General features: G+C 41.8%; 1 protein-coding gene and 1 pseudogene across 1 annotated transcript in view; both read right to left on the bottom strand.

Moving 5' to 3' along the window:
• The window catches only part of SPPL3 (signal peptide peptidase like 3), a 152,121-nt gene that overhangs the window by 81,842 nt on the left and 49,500 nt on the right, over nucleotides 1-20,779 (bottom strand). The window lies entirely within an intron of this gene.
• LOC141585061 (ADP-ribosylation factor 1 pseudogene) overlaps nucleotides 1-20,779 on the bottom strand; it is a 56,872-nt pseudogene that overhangs the window by 16,220 nt on the left and 19,873 nt on the right.

The following is a 20,779-nucleotide window of genomic DNA, read 5'->3' as shown; positions in this document are numbered from 1 at the left end:
AGACCAGCCTGGGCAACATGGACAAACCCCGACTCTACAAAAAAATATAAAAATAGCTGGGCATAGTGGTGTGTACCTGTATTCCCAAGCTACTTGGGGGGCTGAGGTGGAATGATGGCTTGAGCTGGGAGGTAGAGGTTGCAGTGAGCCAAAACTGTGGCACTACGCTCCAGTCTGGGTGACAGAGTGAGACTCCATTTCAAAAGTAGATAAATAAATAAAAACCACAGAATTCTATATTATAAAGGGATGAACTTTACGGTCCATGAAAAACTTACTAAAAAAAAGAAAAAGGCAGCCGGGCATGGTGGCTCAAGCCTGCAATCCCAGCACTTTAGGAAGCTGAGGCGGGTGGATCACGAGGCCAAGAGATCGAGACCATCCTGGTCAACATGGTGAAACCCCGTCTCTACTAAAAATACAAAAAATTAGCTGGGCATGGTGGCGCGTGCCTGTAATCCCAGCTACTCAGGAGGCTGAGGCAAGAGAATTGCCTGAACCCAGGAGGCGGAGGTTGCAGTGAGCCAAGATCGCGTCATTGCACTCCAGCCTGGGTAACAAGAGTGAAACTCCGTCTCAAAAAAAAAAAAAAAGAAAAAGGCTGGGCACAGTGGCTTACACCTATAATCCCAGTACTTTGGGAGGCCAAGGTGGGCCGATCACCTGAGGTCAGGAGTTCGAAACCAGTTTGACCAACATGGAGAAACTGCCTCGCTACTATAAATACAACATTAGCCAGGTATGGTGGCACATGCCTATAATCGCAGCTACTAGGGAGGCTGAGGCAGGAGAATCACTTGAACCCGGGAGGCAGAGGTTAAAGTGAGCCAAGACTGCACCACTGCACTCCAGCCTGGGCAACAAGGGTGAAACTCCGTCTAAAAAAAAGAAAAAAAAAAAAGAAACTGAGACATACAATGCTTTCAAGTATTAAAATCTTTATTATTCATCAGTTTTCTTTGCTAGAGTACTTTTAGGTGAAAAAAGTTTTATATATATCTTTATATATCTTATATACAAAAGTTATATATATACATATATATATACATATATCTCATATACACAAAAGTTTTATATATTTACATATATATGCAAAACATCTGGATTGCCTTCCCCTTCCAACTCAGTTTTTCATTATAGACACCTGAAACCTTCATGTTACAGAAGTATGATAAATAAAAGACCAAGTTATATTTATTTTCTGAAAAAGGATAGAAAGAGAAATTGCCTCAGTTTGTTCATTCATGTGAATTAGGTTAAATTACTTGACTGTGTAAGTCAGAAGTTCTGGAATATGAAACAAAATGTATTAATTGGGCAAGTCCCAGTCTGTGCTTTATACAATTAGCCCAATGTTACAAAAACAAGTATCCCTTGTTATCTAAATTTATTCAGTTTCGGAGTTTGGAAAGTGAAAGGTCAGACACAGAGTGATAACTGAATTTCTTTTGGTCAGAGAGGCTCAATATCTGACAAGCTAGCAATTACTTCTTTCTTCAAAACAAAATAAGCATCAATATAACATAGCCTTCTGCTTTCACCACTAATCAACAGCCCGAGTCACAGGATTATTAGCTTGTATATTTAAATGTGCACCTGTACTATCAGGCATTTCAGGTAAAATTTAACACTAAATAAACTATTACATCTAAAACTTCTATCATGCCCCAGTATTTCTTGCTATCTGGAATAGTAAACTTGAGAATCAGCAGGCTGAATTGATTTAGATCACGAATACAGACTGTGTACAGTATTCCAGATAGAAAATAAAGTTTAAAATTGTGATTGCAAGAGGGCTCAAAATTTGTAATTGTGGCCCAGAATCACACATAGGAAGCTGATGTTTTTTAGGTAGATAAAAAAGGTAACACAGTCATAAACATCCCCTGATGGTATACTTGATTTATAAAAGTAATGATAGCAAAAAGCACCACAAAGTTAAGACATCTACAGACAAGTATTAGAAACTTGTTCCTCAACCTAAGGTAACAGCAGAACATTATACTATACACTAAGAGGCTACAGATACGGGGATTATAAAATGTTCCCACAAAAAAATGGTCCTGAAGAAATTATTTTTCAATAATAGTGGAAAAGGAAAAACTAGTCCATCTGGGCTGCTATAGCAAAATGCCTTAGACTGGATAATTATAAACAACAAATATATTTCTTCCAGCCCTAGAGACAGGAAAGTCCAACATCCAGGTACTGGTATATTCTGTATATGTGAAGACTCACTCTGCTTCATTGATGGCAGCTTTCCAGTGTGTCCTCATGTGGTGGAATGGGCTAACAAGCTCTTTTGGGCCTCTTTTACAAGGACACTAATACCATTAATGAGGATACCGTCCTCATCACTTAATCACTTACCAAAAGCCTCCATCCCCCACCACCGCCACCAAACTGGGGATTAGGTTTCAATATATGAATTGGGTGGGTGGAGGAAGGGAGACATTCAGACCACAGCACAGAGTACAGCAGACAGAAGCCTTAACAAACATTCACAGTTAATAGAAAAAAATGTCAAGGGGGCACTTTTTAAAATGCAGAAGGAACTGCTGATTGCTGATTGACTGGTGACTTAGAAAGTGGAGAAGGCTGGAGGCAACGCTACACATCTACAACCATCTGATCTTTGACAAACCTGACAAAAACAAGCAATAGGAAAAGGATATCCTGTTTAATAAATGGTGTTGGGATAACTGGCTAGCCATGTGCAGAAAACAGAAACAGGACCCCTTCCCGACACCTTACGCTACAATTAACTCCAGATGAATTAAAGACTTAAACATAAGACCTAACACCATAAAAACCCTAGAAGAAAACCTAGGCAAAACCATTCAGGACGTTGGCATAGGCAAGGACTTCTTAACTAAAACACCAAAAGCATTGGCAACAAAAGCCAAAATCAACAAATGGGATCTAATTAAATTCCAGAGCTTCTGTACAGCAAAGAAACAATCATTAGAGTGAACCAGCAACCAACAGAATGGGAAAAATTTTTTGCAATCTACCCATCTGACAAAGGGCTAATTAATACCCAGAATCTACAAAGAACTAAAGCAGATTTACAGGAAGAAAACAAACTCATTCAAAAGTGGGTGAAAGGCATGAACAGACACTTTTCAAAAGTAGTCATGTATGAGGGCCAACAAATACATGAAAAAATGCTCATCATCACTGGTCATTAGAGAAATGCAAATCAAAACCAAATGGAGATACCATCCCGTGCCAGTTAGAATGGTGATCATTAAAAAATCTGGAGACAGGGCCGGGCGCGGTGGTTCACGCCTATAATCCCAGCACTTTGGGAGGCCTAGGCGGGTGGATTACGAGGTCAAGAGATCGAGACCATCCTGGTCAACATGGTGAAACCCCGTCTCTACTAAAAATACAAAAAATCAGCTGGGCATGGTGGCACGTGCCTGTAATCCCAGCTACTCAGGAGGCTGAGGCAGGAGAATTGCCTGAACCCAGGAGGCAGAGGTTGCAGTGAGCCAAGATCGCGCCATTGCACTCCAGCCTGGGTAACAAGAGCGAAATTCCGTCTCCAAAAAAAAAAAAAAAAAAAAAAATCTGGAGACAGCAGATGCTGGAGAGGATGTGGAGAAATAGGAACACTTTTACAACACTGCTGGTGGCAGTGCAAATTAGTTCAACCATTGTAGAAGACAATGTGGCGATTCCTCAAGGACCCAGAAATAGAACTTCCATTTGACCTAGCAATCCGATTACTGGGTATATATCCAAAGGATTACAGATCGTTCTATTATAAAGAAACATACATACATATGTTTATTGTGGCACTGTTTACAATAGTAAAGACCTGGAACCAACCGAAACGCTTATTGATGACAGACTAGACAAAGAAAATGTGACACATGTACACCATGGAATACTATGCAGCCATGAAAAAAAGATGAGTTTGTGTCCTTTGTAGGGACATGGATGAATCTGGAAACCATCATTCTCAGCAAACTGACACAAGAACAGAAAATCAAACACCACATGTTCTCACTCATAGGTGGGTGTTGAACAATGAGAACACACGAACACAGGGAGGGGAGCATCACACACTGGGGTCTGTGGTGGGTGGGACTAGGGGAGGGACAGCAGGAGGTTGGGAGGTTGGGGAGAGATAACATGGGGAGAAATGCCACATATAGGTGACAGGGGGATGGAGGCAGCAAACCACATTGCCACGTATGTATCTATGCAACAATCCTGCATGATCTGCACATGTATCCCAGAACCTAAAGTACAATAAAAAATAAATAAAAATCATGTTTATTGACACACACACACATGCACACAAAGCAAGCAAGCAAGAAAGTGGAGGAGGCAGTACACTTACAAAACAACAATTTTTTTTTGAGATGAAGTCTCACTCTGTAGTCCAGACTAGAGCGCAATCTTGGCTTACTGTAACCTCTGCCTCCTGGGTCCAGGTTCAAGGAATTCTTCTGCCTCAGCCTCCCGAGTAGCTGGGATTACAGGCACGTGCCACCATGCCCACCTAATTTTTGTATTTTTAGTAGAGACAGGGTTTCAGCATGTTGGCCAGGTTGGTCTTGAACTCCTGAGCTCAAGTGCTCCACCCACCTTGGCCTCCCAAAGCGCTGGGATCACAGCCACCGCAGCCGGCCAAAACAACTATGCATTCTGCACTATTTCTAGGTTGAAATACATTAAATTTCACCTCCAACTAGTAAACTTAGTTACTTATCTATCCCCAGGAGTGCAGCTACATGAGGACCACTGTGCCAGTGCTTCATTCAACAGTGTTCACACAGTGAATGGATCCCATTTCTACTACATGTCTGGGTTCACAGGTAGGAGGTAAACATATACAAGTTTTTTTTTTTTTTGAGACGGAGTTTCGCTTGTTACCCAGGCTGGAGTGCAATGGCACGATCTCGGCTCACTGCAACCTCCACCTCCTGGGTTCAGGCAATTCTCCTGCCTCAGCCTCCTGAGTAGCTGGGATTACAGGCACGTGCCACCATGCCCAGCTAATTTTTTGTATTTTTAGTAGAAACGGGGTTTCACCATGTTGACCAGGATGGTCTCGATCTCTTGACCTCATGATCCACCCGCCTCGGCCTCCCAGAGTGCTGGGATTACAGGCGTGAGCCACCGCGCCCAGCTACAAGTTTTAATACATAGTGATATTTCTATAGATTCACATTAGATAAAAAGTACACATTTGCTATCCCCATTCTCTCTTAGAAAACACAATTACCCATTACATTTACTCTTGATACAGTCCTTGGTGATTTAAGACTTGTCTATAATCACCATCTCCTTCTTCTATTCTCTTCTTGACCCCTTCACATCTACACTATTGAGAATGTTTTTGTCAAGATTATGAGTGACCCTCAAAGCCAATGTTTTTATTGTTACTCAACTCAACCTCTCTGTAGCATCTGACAGTCCCTCCTTCTGGAAATTTTCAACAGTCCCTCCTTGAAATTTTCAGCTTTTGGTTTCTCTGACACCACTATCTACTGCTTTCCTTCTACCTCACTGGCTGTTCCTACTCAGTCACATCTGCCAGATCCCTTCTCCTAGAGTTCCCAAGGCACTAGGTGTTCTCTTCTTCCCAACGTACACAATTTCCCTAGTGATCTTATAAAGTCCAATGGTTTTAAAACATTTGTTCTCGGGCTGGCTGGGGTGGCTCAGGCCTGTAATCCCAGCACTTTGGGAGGCTGAGGAGGGTGGATTGCTTGAGGTCAGGAGTTCAAGACCAGCCTGGTCAACATGGCGAAACCGTGTCTCTACTAAAAATACAAAAATTAGATGGGCATGGTGGCAGGCGACTGTAATCCCAGCTATTAGGGAGGCTGAGGCAGGAGAATTGCTTGAACCCAGAAGGCAGAGGTTGCCAGAGCTGCCATCATGCCACTGCACTCCAGCGTGGGCGACAGAGCGAGACTCCTCCCAAAAATAACATTAAAAATAAAATAAAATAAAACATTTGTTCTTTGCTGCTTAATCATAAAACTGCACCTCTAGCCCACCTCTAGGTATCTTAAAATGGACAAAACAGAACTCTTGATTTTCCTCAAAAACCTGCTCCCCCGCTCCCTGTTTCCACTGTTTCAGTAAAGGCACCATCCACCCTGGCATTCATGGCAAATCTATAGCACAAGTAAATGAACCATACCTCCAAAACATAGCCCAAACCCTTCCACTTCTCTCCTTCTCTGTTATTAGCACCCTAATTCAAGTCACTACCAACTACACTACTGCAATAGCCTCCTAACTAGTTTTACTGCCATTTTCCTTCACTCAACACACACAACCAATTCTTTATGCCTGGAGTGCACTGCCATGCCTCTGATCCTCTAATGGCCTCCCACCATGCTGATAAAACCCAAGTCCTGTCTACCTGTCTGACCTCAATCTTACCCTATTTCCCGACTGCTCCCCAAATTCCACACACATGGCTGCGCGTCCTTTGACATCTCAACACAAACACTAAGTCAGTTTTGCTGGTCTTCTTTCTGCTTTTTAACACCCAACTCATCTCCACTTTAGTACTATTCCCTCTGATTAAAAGATCCTTCCTATGGTCTTTTTATGGCTGGCTCTTTTCATTCAAAACAAAACAAAACAAAAAGCCAAAAAAAGCCAACTGCCAAAATGGATCTCAAGGGAGCTCTAAAGCCAAGAACATGCCCAGCTCTCCCAACATCAACTCCCAAGGCTAGGTGCCCAGGGGCCTACATCCCCTCTCAACACTGAACAGTGAGTTGACTTTTCTTGTTACAATAAAAAAAACTGAGTAATATTGCACAGGAGTACCAGAAACTGACTGACTGGAAACAAGCTATTTACATTGAATAAAAAGCCTGGCTGCAGGCTGCATGTGCCACAGTTATAGCATGGTGTGATGCACATGGTGACTGAACCATGGAGGCAGCTCCTGGTACTCACACTGGGAGCCACATGTTTGCCACCATGAGAGTAAAGGAGAGGACAAGAGGAGTGAGATGGAAGGGTGTCGTGTTCACTTCTGATTCTGGAGATGACAGGACAGCCAGCCCGCTCCTTCATAGAGCCCATCGCTGCTGGTAGCGCAGGTGGCCTGAATGTACCAGTTCATGTGGCATAGGGAGTGCAGCCCCAGCTTGTCTGTGATCTTGGCCGCATTCATGGCGTTGGAGAGGTCCTGCCTGTTGGCAAACACCAGGAGGGCAGCATCCCAGAGCTTGTCCTTGGCCAGTATCTTCATGAACTCCTCGCAGGCTTCGATCACGTGCTGTCATTGCTGCACTACGAAAATCAGGCCTGTGTGTTCTGGAAGTAGTGGCACCACAGAGGCCAGATCTTGTCCTGGCTGCCCATGCCCCACACAGTGAAGCTGATGTTCTTGTCCTCCACGGTTTCTACGTTGAATCCTACGGTGGGAATGGTGGTCACCATCCCGCCTAGCTTAAGCTTGTACTAGACCATGGTCTTCCCTGCAGGATCCAGGCCCACGAGGATGCGCATTTCTTTTTTGCCAAAAAGACCTTTGAAGAGGTTGGCAAAGATGTTCCCCATGCTTGTGAATAGGCGGCAGGACCCTGGTCAGGGATACCTCAGTGGCTGCTGCTCTGAGCCAGGCACTGGTTTTGCTCCCACCATGGCTGGCTCTTTCTTTTTACTCAGACAGCAGTTTAAATGTCACCTTCTCAAACTGGCATTTTCTGCCTACCTCATTTCAGAGCCACCCCAATTACTGTTTTAATTGTCTGCCTGGAATTCATTATCAATATTTTTCTTTCTTTCTTTTTTTTTTTTTGAGACACAGTCTTGCTCGGATGCCCATGCTGGAGTGCGGTGGTGTGATCTTGCTCACTGCAGCCTCTACCTCCCAGGTTCAAGTAATTCTCCTGCCTTAAACCCAAAGTAGCTGAGACCACAGGTGCATGCCACCACGCCCGGCTAATTTTTGTGTTTTTAGTAGAGATGGGGTTTCACTGTGTTAGTTGGGCTAGTCTCAAAGTCCTGTCATTATCAATATTTTTCTTAAGGTTAGCTCCATGAGAGCAGTGGCCCTGATGCCTTGATTACTGCAAGAACAGTGCCTGGCACATACATAAGAGCTCAGTAAATATTTTAAGCTACTGGATAATTGAAAAGTAGGGACATTCCAAGAGTATCAATAAAATAATTTTCTACATAAATTCATTTCAAACACATGCACAGAAATGACCTATTTGTTTACCACGGCAATTTTATCAAAAATAGATGCTGGGCTCTTTAAACAGATTTTCAATTATATTAAAAGCAATGGAATTTTATTGTCTTAAACTGATGAAATAACTGACAGTGTCTGTTTTACTTGCATAGCTGCTATTTCCATTTAAAATAGTTACCATAGAATTTTAAAGCCTAAAAGTGTTTTATTCTATAAAAGCTACGGAGAGTAAAACAGAAAGCGTGGAAAGAAAAGTCTCAAAATTGGGAGTTTTAAAAACTTGCAACAAATTAGATAAAATATCTTAAGAATAACAAAGCTCTCAAGAAAAATCACTTTTTTAAAATAAAATAATGGCTTAGAGAGAGCTGGCAAAATGGAATGGCGGTAGTCAGGTTTTGGGCATTTAGTTGAGCCATTTATAAAGTTTCTAAACTGGTTTCACAGAAATTCTTGGAACGAATTCCATATTTTTGTTTGCCAGATCGAGGGCAGGAAGAAAACACCCAACAGAGTTCATGTGGGTGGGAGTGTGAAGGCTTCTCTCAGGCCCTCATCTGAGTGTTTATATTGTGACAGCAAACTCTTGTGTTTAAGCTTGTGCAGTAATTAAGTAGTATGTTTATTATAACTAAATCTCAACAGACTTTTCTAAGATTACCACTCAGGCTCAAGAAGTAAAATAGGATTCTAACTTATAAACAAAGTTTTATATTACTGAATACCTGCACTGATAGCCTCAAACTTCATCATGCACAGAACCAAACATAAGGAAAAGAGAAAAGGAAATACAAACAAACCAGAAGAAAGGGAGATGTAACAACAATTTCAACACTAATTAGAGAGGAAAAAAAGAAGAGAAGACCTTAGTGTCTCTTTGGGGAGGCTGGAAATAGGAATTCAGTTTATTTTTATTTATTTTTTCTTATTTATTTATTTTTAAGACAGGGGCTCACTCTGTCTCCCAGTACCCAGAATGGAGTTCAGTGGCATGATCTTGGCTCACCGCAACCTTTGCCTCCCAGGTTCAAGCGATTCTCCTGCCTCAGCCTCCCGAGTGGCTGCATTATAGGCACCCACCACCATGCCTGGCTAATTTTTTTATTTTTTGTAGAGAAGCAGTTTTACCATGTTTCCCAGACTGGTCTAGAACTCTTGAGCTCAAAGCGATCCGCCTGTCTCAGCTTCCCAAAGCGCTGGGATTACAATGTCAAGCCAACAAGGTTGGCCTTATATTTTATTTATTTATTTATTTATTTATTTTGAGACGGAGTTTCGCTCATTACCCAGGCTGGAGTGCAATGGCGCAATCTCGGCTCACCGCAACCTCCGCCTCCTGGGTTCAGGCAATTCTCCTTCCTCAGCTTCCTGAGTAGCTGGGATTACAGGCACGCGCCACCATGCCCAGCCAATTTTTTGCATTTTTAGTAGAGACGGGGTTTCACCACGTTGACCAGGATGGTCTCGATCTCTTGACCTCGTGATCCACCCGCCTCGGCCTCCCAAAGTGCTGGGATTACAGGCTTGAGCCACTGCGCCTGGCCTATTTTATTTTTTTAAGTAGAGGCAAGGTCTTACTCTGTTGCCCATGACTGTTTCAAACTCCTGAGCTCAAATGAATCCCCACTTCGGCTTCCCCAAGTGCTAGGATTACAGGTGTGAGCCACTATACCCCGTGTCTCAGTTTATTTTTAAGGTAACCATTAAACTACTTTGAATCTAGTAAAAAGAGAGCCAATATTCATAATTAGTATTCCATAGCAGAGAACTGTCTTTCTGTTCTCCTGTACCCAGGTACCATAATCATCCTGGGTGTGTCCCCTGGCTTTCTTTTTTTTTTTGAGGCAGAGTTTCGCTCTTGTTACCCAGGCTGGAGTGCAATGGCGTGACCTCGGCTCACCGCAACCTCCGCCTCCTGGGTTCAGGCAATTTTCCTGCCTCAACCTCCTGAGTATCTGGGATTACAGGCACGCGCCACTATGCCCAGCTAATGTTTTATATTTTTAGTAGAGACGGGGTTTCACCATGTTGACCAGGATGGTCGCGATCTCGACCTCGTGATCCACCCGCCTCCCAAAGTGCTGGGATTACAGGATTGAGCCACCGCGCCCGGCCCCCCTGGCTTTCAAAATGCCACATTGAATCTGAACTGTATTCATTCACAGGTTTGGGGAGAGAGTAATTTTGATATGGGGTTGAATGTCTGGTGACAGAAAAAGAGAATTAAGGCATTATGTAAAACTTAAAACAGGCCAGGTGTGGTGGCTCACGCCTGTAATCCCAGCATTTTGGGAGGCCAAGACGGGTGGATCACCTGAGGTCAGGAGTTCAAGAACAGCCTGGCCAACATGGTAAAACCCCATCTCTCCAAAAACAAAGAAACAAACAAACAAACAAACAAACATCAGCCAGGTGTGGTGATGGGAGCCTGTAATCCCAGCTACTCAGGAGGCTGAGGCAGGAGTATCGCTTGAACCTGGGAGCCAGAGGTTGTAGTGAGCAGAGATTGTGCCACTGCACTCCAGCCTGAGTGACACAGCGATACTCCATCTCAAAGACAAACAAACAAAAAACTTAAAACAAAACAAAACCTAGTCTTGTTGTTCATGAACACTGGTGTGTGGTACATGTACACAAGTAAGAGCAGATTCTGACCTGCACTACTTACCAGCTTCTGATGAACTGAGCAGCAGAATCTATTAAAAGGAAGGAAAATTCACCAGCACCACCCTGACAGAATCTCAAGGCTGCTCTAGTTGGCACTGCAAGCAAAGTTGTACTGCAGCGTTGTGCTCCAACAGTCACTTTCTAATGTACCAGGATCAGGACATATCTCAAGGAGTCAGAGGAAAGGCCAAACCACAGCCACAAGGTCACACTGAGGACCACAGGGATGGCATGGGTCTAGAGTTATTCTTACCATTACAGAACTAAGACCTCAAGTGAGAGTGCTTGAACATGCCAGGTAACCCAAGAGGGGTGAAATACCAAAACTGCTATTTCTTGTCCAATCTAATGACTATAATAGTGGTATCATTAACAGAATGGTAAGGGTTTATTTTAACTAACTTACATGCCCCCCATTACGCAAAAAAAGTGCTAGTCTAACAAGTATTATTTTAGAATTGCTGTATTATTTTAGCTGCATATTTTCCACGGACTTGTAATCTATATATTTAACATAGGCCACATTTATAATGTTCATAACTACTACCCTGATTGTTCCATTTCTCAAAAATTATGCTTAAATCCAAAAGGTTACAAAGGGAAAAGTTAAGATTTCTCAAAGGTGCTTTAAATTACTGCTCTTTTAGCCAGGTGCAGTGGCTCATGCCTGTAATCCTAGCACTTTGGGAGGCTGAGGTGGGTGGATCACCTGAGGTCAGGAGTTCAAAACCAGCCTGTCCATCATGGTGAAACCCCATCTTTAAAAAACAAACAAACAAGAGAGAGATCCAAGATGGCCGACTAGCAGCAGCTCAGGATTGCAGCTCCCAGTGAAGGTGCAGGGGGTGAGTGGATGTCAGGCTTCCAGATGAATTTTTGTTGCCTACAGACCAGGAGATTCCCAGCAGAGGAGCCTCACGGGTCACCAGCGCAACTCTTTTGGCTGGCGTGGCTGTTTTGCCAGTGTCCCGGTATGGCGGTTCTCAGTATGGGCACCCAGAGTATGCAGGACTGGGTGCCCTTTTAGTTGGCGTTTGGAGCTCCGGGAAGGCAGAGTGGCCCATTCAGCTGATTGAAAAGGGGACTGAAGCCTGGAGCCAGACGGGGAGATTCCCGGGCAGAAAAGCACCACGAACCTCAGCGCTGCTGTTTCAGCTGGCACGGTGACCACACAGGAAATTGCATAGATCCCAGTGCCTTTTCGGCGGGTGACTGGGGCACCTGGGAGAAAATCGACTGTTCAATTAGGAAAAGAAAAAAAAGGGGACTCCAAGGCAGACAGCCAGGTGATCGGGCTCGGCAGGTCCCATCCCCACAAAAAAACAGCAATTGGAAACGCTGACAGTTGAGAGTTTCACAGCAAGCACAGCTGAACCTGGGAAGGTCCTGCTCTGTGGGGGAGGGGCGTCCGCCAAAGGAAAACAAAGAAACAGAAATAACACCACCACCAGCAAGTGGATGTCCACTCAGAGACCCAATCTGAAAGTCAGCAATTACAAAGATGACAGGTGAATAAATCCACAAAGATGGGAAGAAACCAGCACAAAAAGGCTGAAAACATCTGAAACCAGAAAGCCTCTTCTCCTTCAGGGGATCACAGCTCCTCATCAGCAAGGGAACAAGGTCTGATGGAGAATGAGTGTGATGAACTGTCAGAATCAGGCTTCAGAAGGTGGCTAATAAGAAACTTCTGCGAGCTAAAAGAGCATGTTCTAACCCAATGCAAAGAAACTAAGAACCTTGAAAAAAGGTTTGACGAGATGCTAACCAGAACAGACAATTTAGAGAGGAATATAAGTGAATTAATGGAAATGAAAAACAATACAAGAACTTCATGAAGTATGCACAAGTTTTAACAGTCAAATTGTTCAAGCAGAAGAAAGGATATTAGAGGTAGAAGACCAACTCAATGAAATAAAACGAGAAGACAAGATTAGAGGAAAAAGGGTAAAAAGGAATGAGCAAAGTATCCAAGAAATATGGGACTATGTGAAAAGACCTAACCTACGTTTGATAGGTGTACCTGAATGTGACGAAGAGAATAAATCCAAGTTAGAAAATATTCTTCAGAATATTATTCAGGAAAACTTTCCCAAACTAACAAGGCAGGACCATATTCAACTCCAGGTAATACAGAGAACACCGCAAAGATATTCCTCAAGAGGAGCAACCCCAAGGCACATAATCATCAGATTCACCAGGGTTGAAATGAAGGAGAAAATGCTAAGGGCAGCCAGAGAGGAAGGTCAGGTTACCCACAAAGGGAAGCCTATCAGACTCACAGCAGATCTCTCAGCAGAAACCCTACAAGCCAGAAGAGAGTGGGGACCAATATTCAACATCCTTAAAGAAAAGAACTTTCAACCTAGAATTTCATATCCAGCCAACTAAGCTTTATAAGTGAAGGAAAAATAAAATCTTTTGTGAACAAGCAAGTACTCAGAGATTTCATCACCACCAGGCCTGCTTTACAAGAGCTTCTGAAAGAAGCACACTGCACATAGAAAGGAACAACCAGTATCAGCCATTCCAAAAATATACCAAAAGGTAAAGAGCATCAACATAATGAAGAATCTACATCAACTAATGGGCAAAACAGCCAGCCAGCATCAAATGGCAGTATTAAACTCACATATATTATTATTAATCCTAAATTTAAATTGACTAAATGCCCCAATCAAAAGACACAGACAGGCAAACTGGATAAAATGACAAAACCCATCGGTATGCTGCATCCAGACCCATCTCACATGCAAGGATACACAAAGACTCAAAACAAAGGGATGGAGGAAGATTTACCAACCAAATGGAGAGCAAAAAAATAAAATAAAAATAAAATAAAAAGGAGTTGCAATTCTCGCCTCTGATAAAATAGACTTTAAAGCAACAAAGATCAAAAGAGGCAAAGAAGGACATTGCATAATGGTAAAAGGATCAATGCAATAAAAAGAACGAATGATCCTAAATATATACGCACCCAATACAGGAGCACCCAGATACATGAGGCAAGTTCTTAATGACTTATAAAGAGACTTACACTCCCAAACAACAATAGTGGGAGACTTTAACATCACATTGTCAATATTAGACAGATCAACGAGACAGAAAATTAACAAGGATATTCAGGACTTGAACTCAGACCGGGAACAAGTAAACTTAACAAACATTTATAGAACTCTCCACTCTAAATCCACAAAACACACATTCTTATCAGTACCACATCACACCTACTCTAAAAGTGACTACATAATTGGAAGTAAATCACTCCTCAGTAACTGCATTGCATTTCACAGGTTTAAATGAAATATTGGTTGGCTGTTTGTTATTTTCCTCCCTTATTCCTTCCTGTCTCCATTGTTAAGCACAATTATTGGCATAAAAGAGGTTTTCAATACCCATTTTTAGACTGCATTCTAGCCTGGGCAATAAAGCAAGACTCCTCTTCTCTCTCCCTCTTTCTCTTCCTCTTTCTCTTTTTCATTCTTTTTTTCTCTTTCTTTTTTCTTTCCCAAAAAAACAAAAAACATAAAACAAAAAACTACTGCTCTTTTACCATAGCTCATTATCTCTAATGTGTAAGAAAACAGCAAGAAAAAAAAGTTCCTTAAAATTCTGTGCATAAACTACTTTTTATCACTTTGGTGTAATAAGTAACACTAATGACCAAACAATGAGCAAGCTACAGGTGATTTGTATAAGTCAATTTTGGTTTTCTGGCAATCTTTCAAGGTCCAGGATGTAATACAAACTTGATTACTATATAAATATCAGTCTCTACAAAAAAAATTAAAAATTAGCTGGGCATGGTGGCGCATGTCTATATTCTCAGCTACTCAGGAGGCTGAAACATGAAGATTGCGTGAGCCCAGGAATTTGAGGCTGCAGTGAGCTATAGTCATGCCACTGCATTCCAGCCTGAGCAACAGAGTGTCTCCCTCTAAAAACAGAAAAATAAAACAGAAACACAAACAATAATAATATAAAGTAAAACTAAACCTAAACCTTACCCCGATACTCTCTTTTCCCTTTAACAAATTTACCAGAGACGGGCTCAACTCTAACAAGCATCTATCGGTCCTCTAAAAGTAAAAAATAATTTCAGGTAATTGGTACCAACTTCTACAATGTTGTAGCCAGCTAGCAGCACAATTTCCAGATACTTTATTGTTTAAGTAGCTACTAATAGATTAACAAGCCACCACAGAGGAAGGTGAAATAGGATGATCTGTCTAAACTAGCAATGGATTAAAAGATCTTTGAACAGTCATGTTATTAATATATAGCAAATACAGGTAAAATCACGAATTTTACTTAGAAAATCCAAATTGCTCTAAAAAACAGATCAATATATATTCTGTATGAACTGATTTTGGCACGTGGCATATGAGAATATGTCCAAGAATATGTCTAGCTTCTATCCGTCATGCTAGTTAGCTATGAAGAAGCTTGACTAGTGGGCAATGCATGTAGTCTTTACCTTTTGGGACTAGGAAAATCCTATTTATCCTAGACTCCTAAAATCCCCCTGGGTTATAAGTTCTGAATCTTCTCACACATACCCTTCCCCCTAAAATTCTCATGTCCTAAGGCCTTACCGCTCCTTTGTGACAGCTGCTGCCTTATAAAGACATAATTCCAGTGTGAAGTATTTCTATTGGAAAATCTGGGATTGACAGGAAGTTGACAAGGACTCAGTAAAAATAACCATTCCTAACAAAGTATACATATATATAAACAGGCAGTCACTGGTCAGACGCTTTCCTCAGCTGAGTCACTGGACTATGAAAAACCCCAAGTCTGCACTTGAGAGGCTCTGAAATACTACCCTCTGGAGTGCAAATATAAAACACATTAGGCTTGGAGAAACTGCTCTAAAGCAACTTGTTGGACCAGCTAGATTTAGAAATATAATGGACGGTTGGTAAAAGGTAACTCTAGGAGCTGCCAAGAAAACTCAGTTCCAAGAACCCTTCCCATAAAATTAGGCTTTCCAGAGACACTCAACTAAGATGTTCCAGAGGTTTAATGAGTCCTCTCTGCTGTCCCTTTCAAATCTAAATACTTACTCAAAAAGTCTCTAGAGCCACCTGTTAAGGCCAAAGGAAATCTTCTCGATATGTTTACATCACAAAAATTTATGCCGCATTGTAAGGAAGTCTAAAAAGCCAAATGCATGCACAGCTACTTGGGAGGCTGAAGTGGGAGGATTGGTTGAACCCAAGAGTTCAGGACCAGCCTCAAAAAAAAAAAAAAAAAAAAAAAAAAAAAAGCCAAATGCTGCTACTCCAGACTTGATACTGTGAAAAAGAATGAAAGAATGTTCGGTCTTTTGACAGTGGACTTTACGGTTTCTCAAAAACTTTCCCTTTTAAAATATGAGTAACATCCTATATTAGTTTCCTATGGCTGCTGTAGAAATTACCACAAATACTGACTTCACACAAGGGAATTCTCAGTTCCAGAAGTCATGAATCTGAAATGGCTTTGACAGGGCTGGTTGCGTCTGAGGGCTCTGAGGGCAGAATGACTCCTCACCTTTTTCATCTTCTAGAGGACCACCTGCATTCCTTGGCTCCCGTTCCCTTCATCAGTCAACTACGACCTCTTGTTTCCATCATGAAATCTGCCCCCACTCACTCTGGTCTGCCTCCCTCTTCCAAGGACCCGTGTGATTATACTGGGCCAATGCAGACAATCCAGGATAATCTCCCATCTCAAAATTCTGAATTTGACGCAACTGCAGAGTCTCCTTTCCTATATTCATAGATTCTAGAGATTAGGATATGGACATCTTTTAGGCATCATTATTCAGCCTACCACACACTTCGCAGATTTAAAATTCTATGAAGTACACTTACCTACAGTATCTTATTTAGGTACTTACAAGGTGTTATCATCCCTATTTAATGAATTAGAAAGCAGCTTTAGAAAACTTAATTGCTTAGCAACCGTCATATAGTTAGTGATAGAACTCAAATCAAAGATCATATGGCCCTAGAGATCATGTAATAGAACCACACACCACTTCTCCACCAGGCTGCCTAGAAATCACTGGCCTTTGGCCTCTCATTTTCTTGCCAAGTTTTTTTTTAATAGAATATATCTTTATATATATGAACCCTTTTCTTCCCCTTCTGAGACGGAGTTTCACTCTTGTTGCTCAGGCTGGAGTGCAATGGTGTGTTCTCACCTCACTGCAACCACCTCTCGGGTTCAAGGGATTCTCCTGCCTCAGCCTCCTGAGTAGCTGGGATTATAGGCACCTGCCACCATGTCCGGCTATTGTTTTTTGTATTTTTAGTAGAAACCAGGTTTCACCACGTTGGCCAGGTTAGTCTTGAACTCCTGACTTCAGGTCATGATCTGTCCACCTCGGCCTCTCAAAGTGCTGGGATTACAGGAGTGAGCAACCATGCCCAGCCTAAAGATATATTCTTTACCACCATCTTATCTGCTCATCTACTTTTCTTTCCTGAGGAAGGCAAGCAAATGAAGGAAAATGTCTGCATACAGTGAAGATTTGATTTCTAAGTCTACAAGACAATATTGCATCTACAAGCAGAGAATTCCTGTTAGACAAATAAAGTACACTGACATTCTATCTGCCCAAAGGAACTGCACTTACTCATTCAAGTGTTAGATGGACAAACATGACAGCATAAAATCTGTTCTTAGCAACTCTTAAAAATGTATACCATAGATTGTTTGGCTGGGGGGCAGGGTGGCAAAAAATAAAAATACAGAAAAAAAAATGTACACAATAGTAGCAAAGCAAGAAGCTGTAACAAACCATTATATTTCCTAATTCTTTTGATACACATTTAAGACCAATGTTAGAAAGGAAGATATGCACAGCAGAGCACATGGAAAGACAGTTGCAGCATTTGTTTAAAATGATGTAAATTCATGGATCTTCTAGACCAGTGGTTCTCAAAGCTGCTGATGCACCCAAATCACCTGGAGAATTTGGTAAAACACAGATTGTTGACCCTACCCCACAGTTTCCAGTTCAGCAGATCTGGGGCAGACCCAAGCATTCATAAATTTCTAAAAAGTTTCCAGGCAATAAAGATGCTACTAGTCCAAAGACCATACCTCAAAAACCAGTTTCAGATAAAATTCACATTTTCACAGCAATTCAGAAAAACTATTGAATATATTATGAAAGCAGGTGTCATGAATTTTTATTTGAAATAGCAAAAACCAACAAACTCCCAAAACCAATGCAGGAAAACCACCACCACCACCACCACCACACACATGCACACACATACATATACACACACACACAAAGGGGAGAAAAAAGGCCGGGGGAGGGGGGGAACCTCATAGTGACAGTCAGTTCCCCAAACAGAACAAACCTGAGCTACTCGAACTGAATTGCTTATGACTGTGCAAGTTATCCATCTGCCCTTTACTAACTGCTCTTCAAGGATTAAATGTGATAACACACATAGCAGCCTCCTGTCAGGTGGGCAGAGGAAACAAAGGCTCTGAAAAGCCAAGGGTTCACCATGAAGCACCAGGAAAAGTCTCCACATTCAGTGGGAGGTAAACATGGTCCACCCCTGAACAATTTTAGAATGCTGAAGAAACTAAGTTTCGGTATATGTGCCGAATTACACTCTAGCAGTCCGATGTTAAGTAAATCTAGTACTGCCAACATACAATGGAGAAGAAGCAGCAAGCCGACAGCACAAGTTTTTTTTTTCTTTTTTAAATCATGGTAGCTATGTGCTGTGTGACCACCTTCCTTTTGCAACAGCTACACCTAGAAATCAATAAAACAATAATTGATGGGCAAGAGCCTGAGGTGCTATCAAAGCCAAACACATGTTAAATTGTATGTTTTGTACATTTTATTAAGGCAGGAAACCATTTTAACAATATTAAAAAGATTTTCTAAAAGATTCAACCAAAAATGGCTACCAATTGGGCCTATCTAAAATTCAATCAGCATGAATGCCCCAAAGTCTAAGGAAGGATCTTTAAGTTACAGAACTTTGCAAAGGTTATCAACAACCAGAAGCTAACTTCCTGTTATTCCTACTACTTTTAAATAAGTCATCACCAAGTGTTTCCAAAGCAGAGCATTTTGTTTTCTTATAATCAAAACCTGTTCAAGTGAGAGAAAACAGTGCAGTAAGAATATTCTTATATTTATGACATTCAAGATCACTATTTGGACCTAAGAGCATGTCAGGATTTTCAGCACCTGCATGTAACTGTTTCATGATGACCCTCCCCAAGGGGCAGGGAAGGAAGAAGCATGCAGGGCTTGCCTGACCCTACCTCTAGTGTGCAGGAAAGAGGAGAGGGAACTCAGTATCCCTCCAGCCATGGTTTCTTCTCTTTGTATGAACGGATCACTAGACCCCATAAAGTGCAGGAATGATAAGAGAACTGGACTATCAGTGATTAATCTTTGTGCTAATAACTTATAAAGTATACCCTCTCAGCGTAAGAGATCCCATATAGCACAATAATGAACAGAAATAACGGTTTTCTGGCATTTTGCAACTACCCAATTAGAAACTGACGAATGTAAAACAAAACAGAACAATTTTTGCGCTGGAGTGGGCGCTTAAACCTCTAATTCCAGAACTTTGGGAGGCCCGAGGTCAGGAGTTTGAGACCAGCCTGGCCAGCATGGTGAAACCCTGTCTCTACTAAAAATACAAAAATTAGCCGAGCGTGGTGGCAGGTGCCTGTAATCCCAGCCACTCTGGAGGTGAGGCAGAAGAACCACTTGAACCCAGGAGGCGGAGGCTGTAATGAGCCGAGATCATACCACTGTCCTCCAGCCCGGGCAACAAAAGCGAAACCCCATCTCAAACAAATAATGAGAAGCTGTTAAGCCCAAATCTTATCACTGGCAACAAATATGATCAATTCTTTAATTTTAACAAAATCTGCCAAATATTCAAATCTGAATAACCATAGTTTGTCAGTTATTCTTACAAGTAAAAAAATGATATCCATGAAAAAAGATGCTAGGTCAGCATGTAACTCAACCCTACAGGTACTTTTCCTTATAACAACCATAGTACTAATGTAGCAGAAGTGCCTTGTGTGTACTTCCCATTACATCACACAAAGTATTAAAAAGATGTGCAATCTAGTGTCAAGATTTATTAAAGGAGTATTTTTTACTAGTTCATTAAGGGCATTCTTAGATTTATTAAAGGAGTATTTTTTACTAGTTCATTAAGGGCATTTTTACTAGTTCAAAACTGGCTTTTAAAAAAGCTAACTATAGTGTGTGTGTGGTGATGAAAAATACAATCGCTATGAGCACACTTTGGTGCCACCGCCTTGATTCATGCTTAGGCAGCAGCGGTATACCATCAATACAAATGTTAACACAGAGGAAAAGATAACTTCTCAGAAACATTACATAAAAGTTTGACCTTCAGGATCCCATGAGAGATTTCCAGAGGAATAAGGGCCACACTTTGTGAAGTGCTAATCTTAAGAAGCACTGACAGTTACCCAGTTTATCACTTTGTGGCCCTTCGAGATTGTTTACTCTTTTAATAGAAGTGTTGGCTACTCTGACACCCTCCCACGCACTCATGAGGCAATACTCCTGGTGACACACTGACTCTTACTGCTGCTGCTTCATGTCTTATCATACCTGTTGCTTCACACTCATGGTGAACTGGACACTACTCTACAACGCACTGCGCAATCAGAACAGCTCAGCATCTGATCTGCAACAGCCAGTACAGTGTGGTTTAAGAGCACAGGCTCTAAAGTCAGTTTGCTTGGGTTCCAATCCTGGGTGTACCACTTACTAGCTATAGGGCCTTGTACAAGACTATTTACCCTCATTTGCAAAATGAGTATGGTAGTATCTATTGATGAAAGTTGTGAGGATTCAACAACCTATTCAGTGTTTGGCATGGGTCCTTACACACA

Source organism: Saimiri boliviensis, chromosome 7 (genome assembly GCF_048565385.1).
Source record: "Saimiri boliviensis isolate mSaiBol1 chromosome 7, mSaiBol1.pri, whole genome shotgun sequence".
NCBI classification, from domain to species: domain Eukaryota; kingdom Metazoa; phylum Chordata; class Mammalia; order Primates; family Cebidae; genus Saimiri; species Saimiri boliviensis.
Note: the sequence above shows the minus strand (reverse complement) of the source record. Positions and strands in the feature narration are given on the sequence as shown.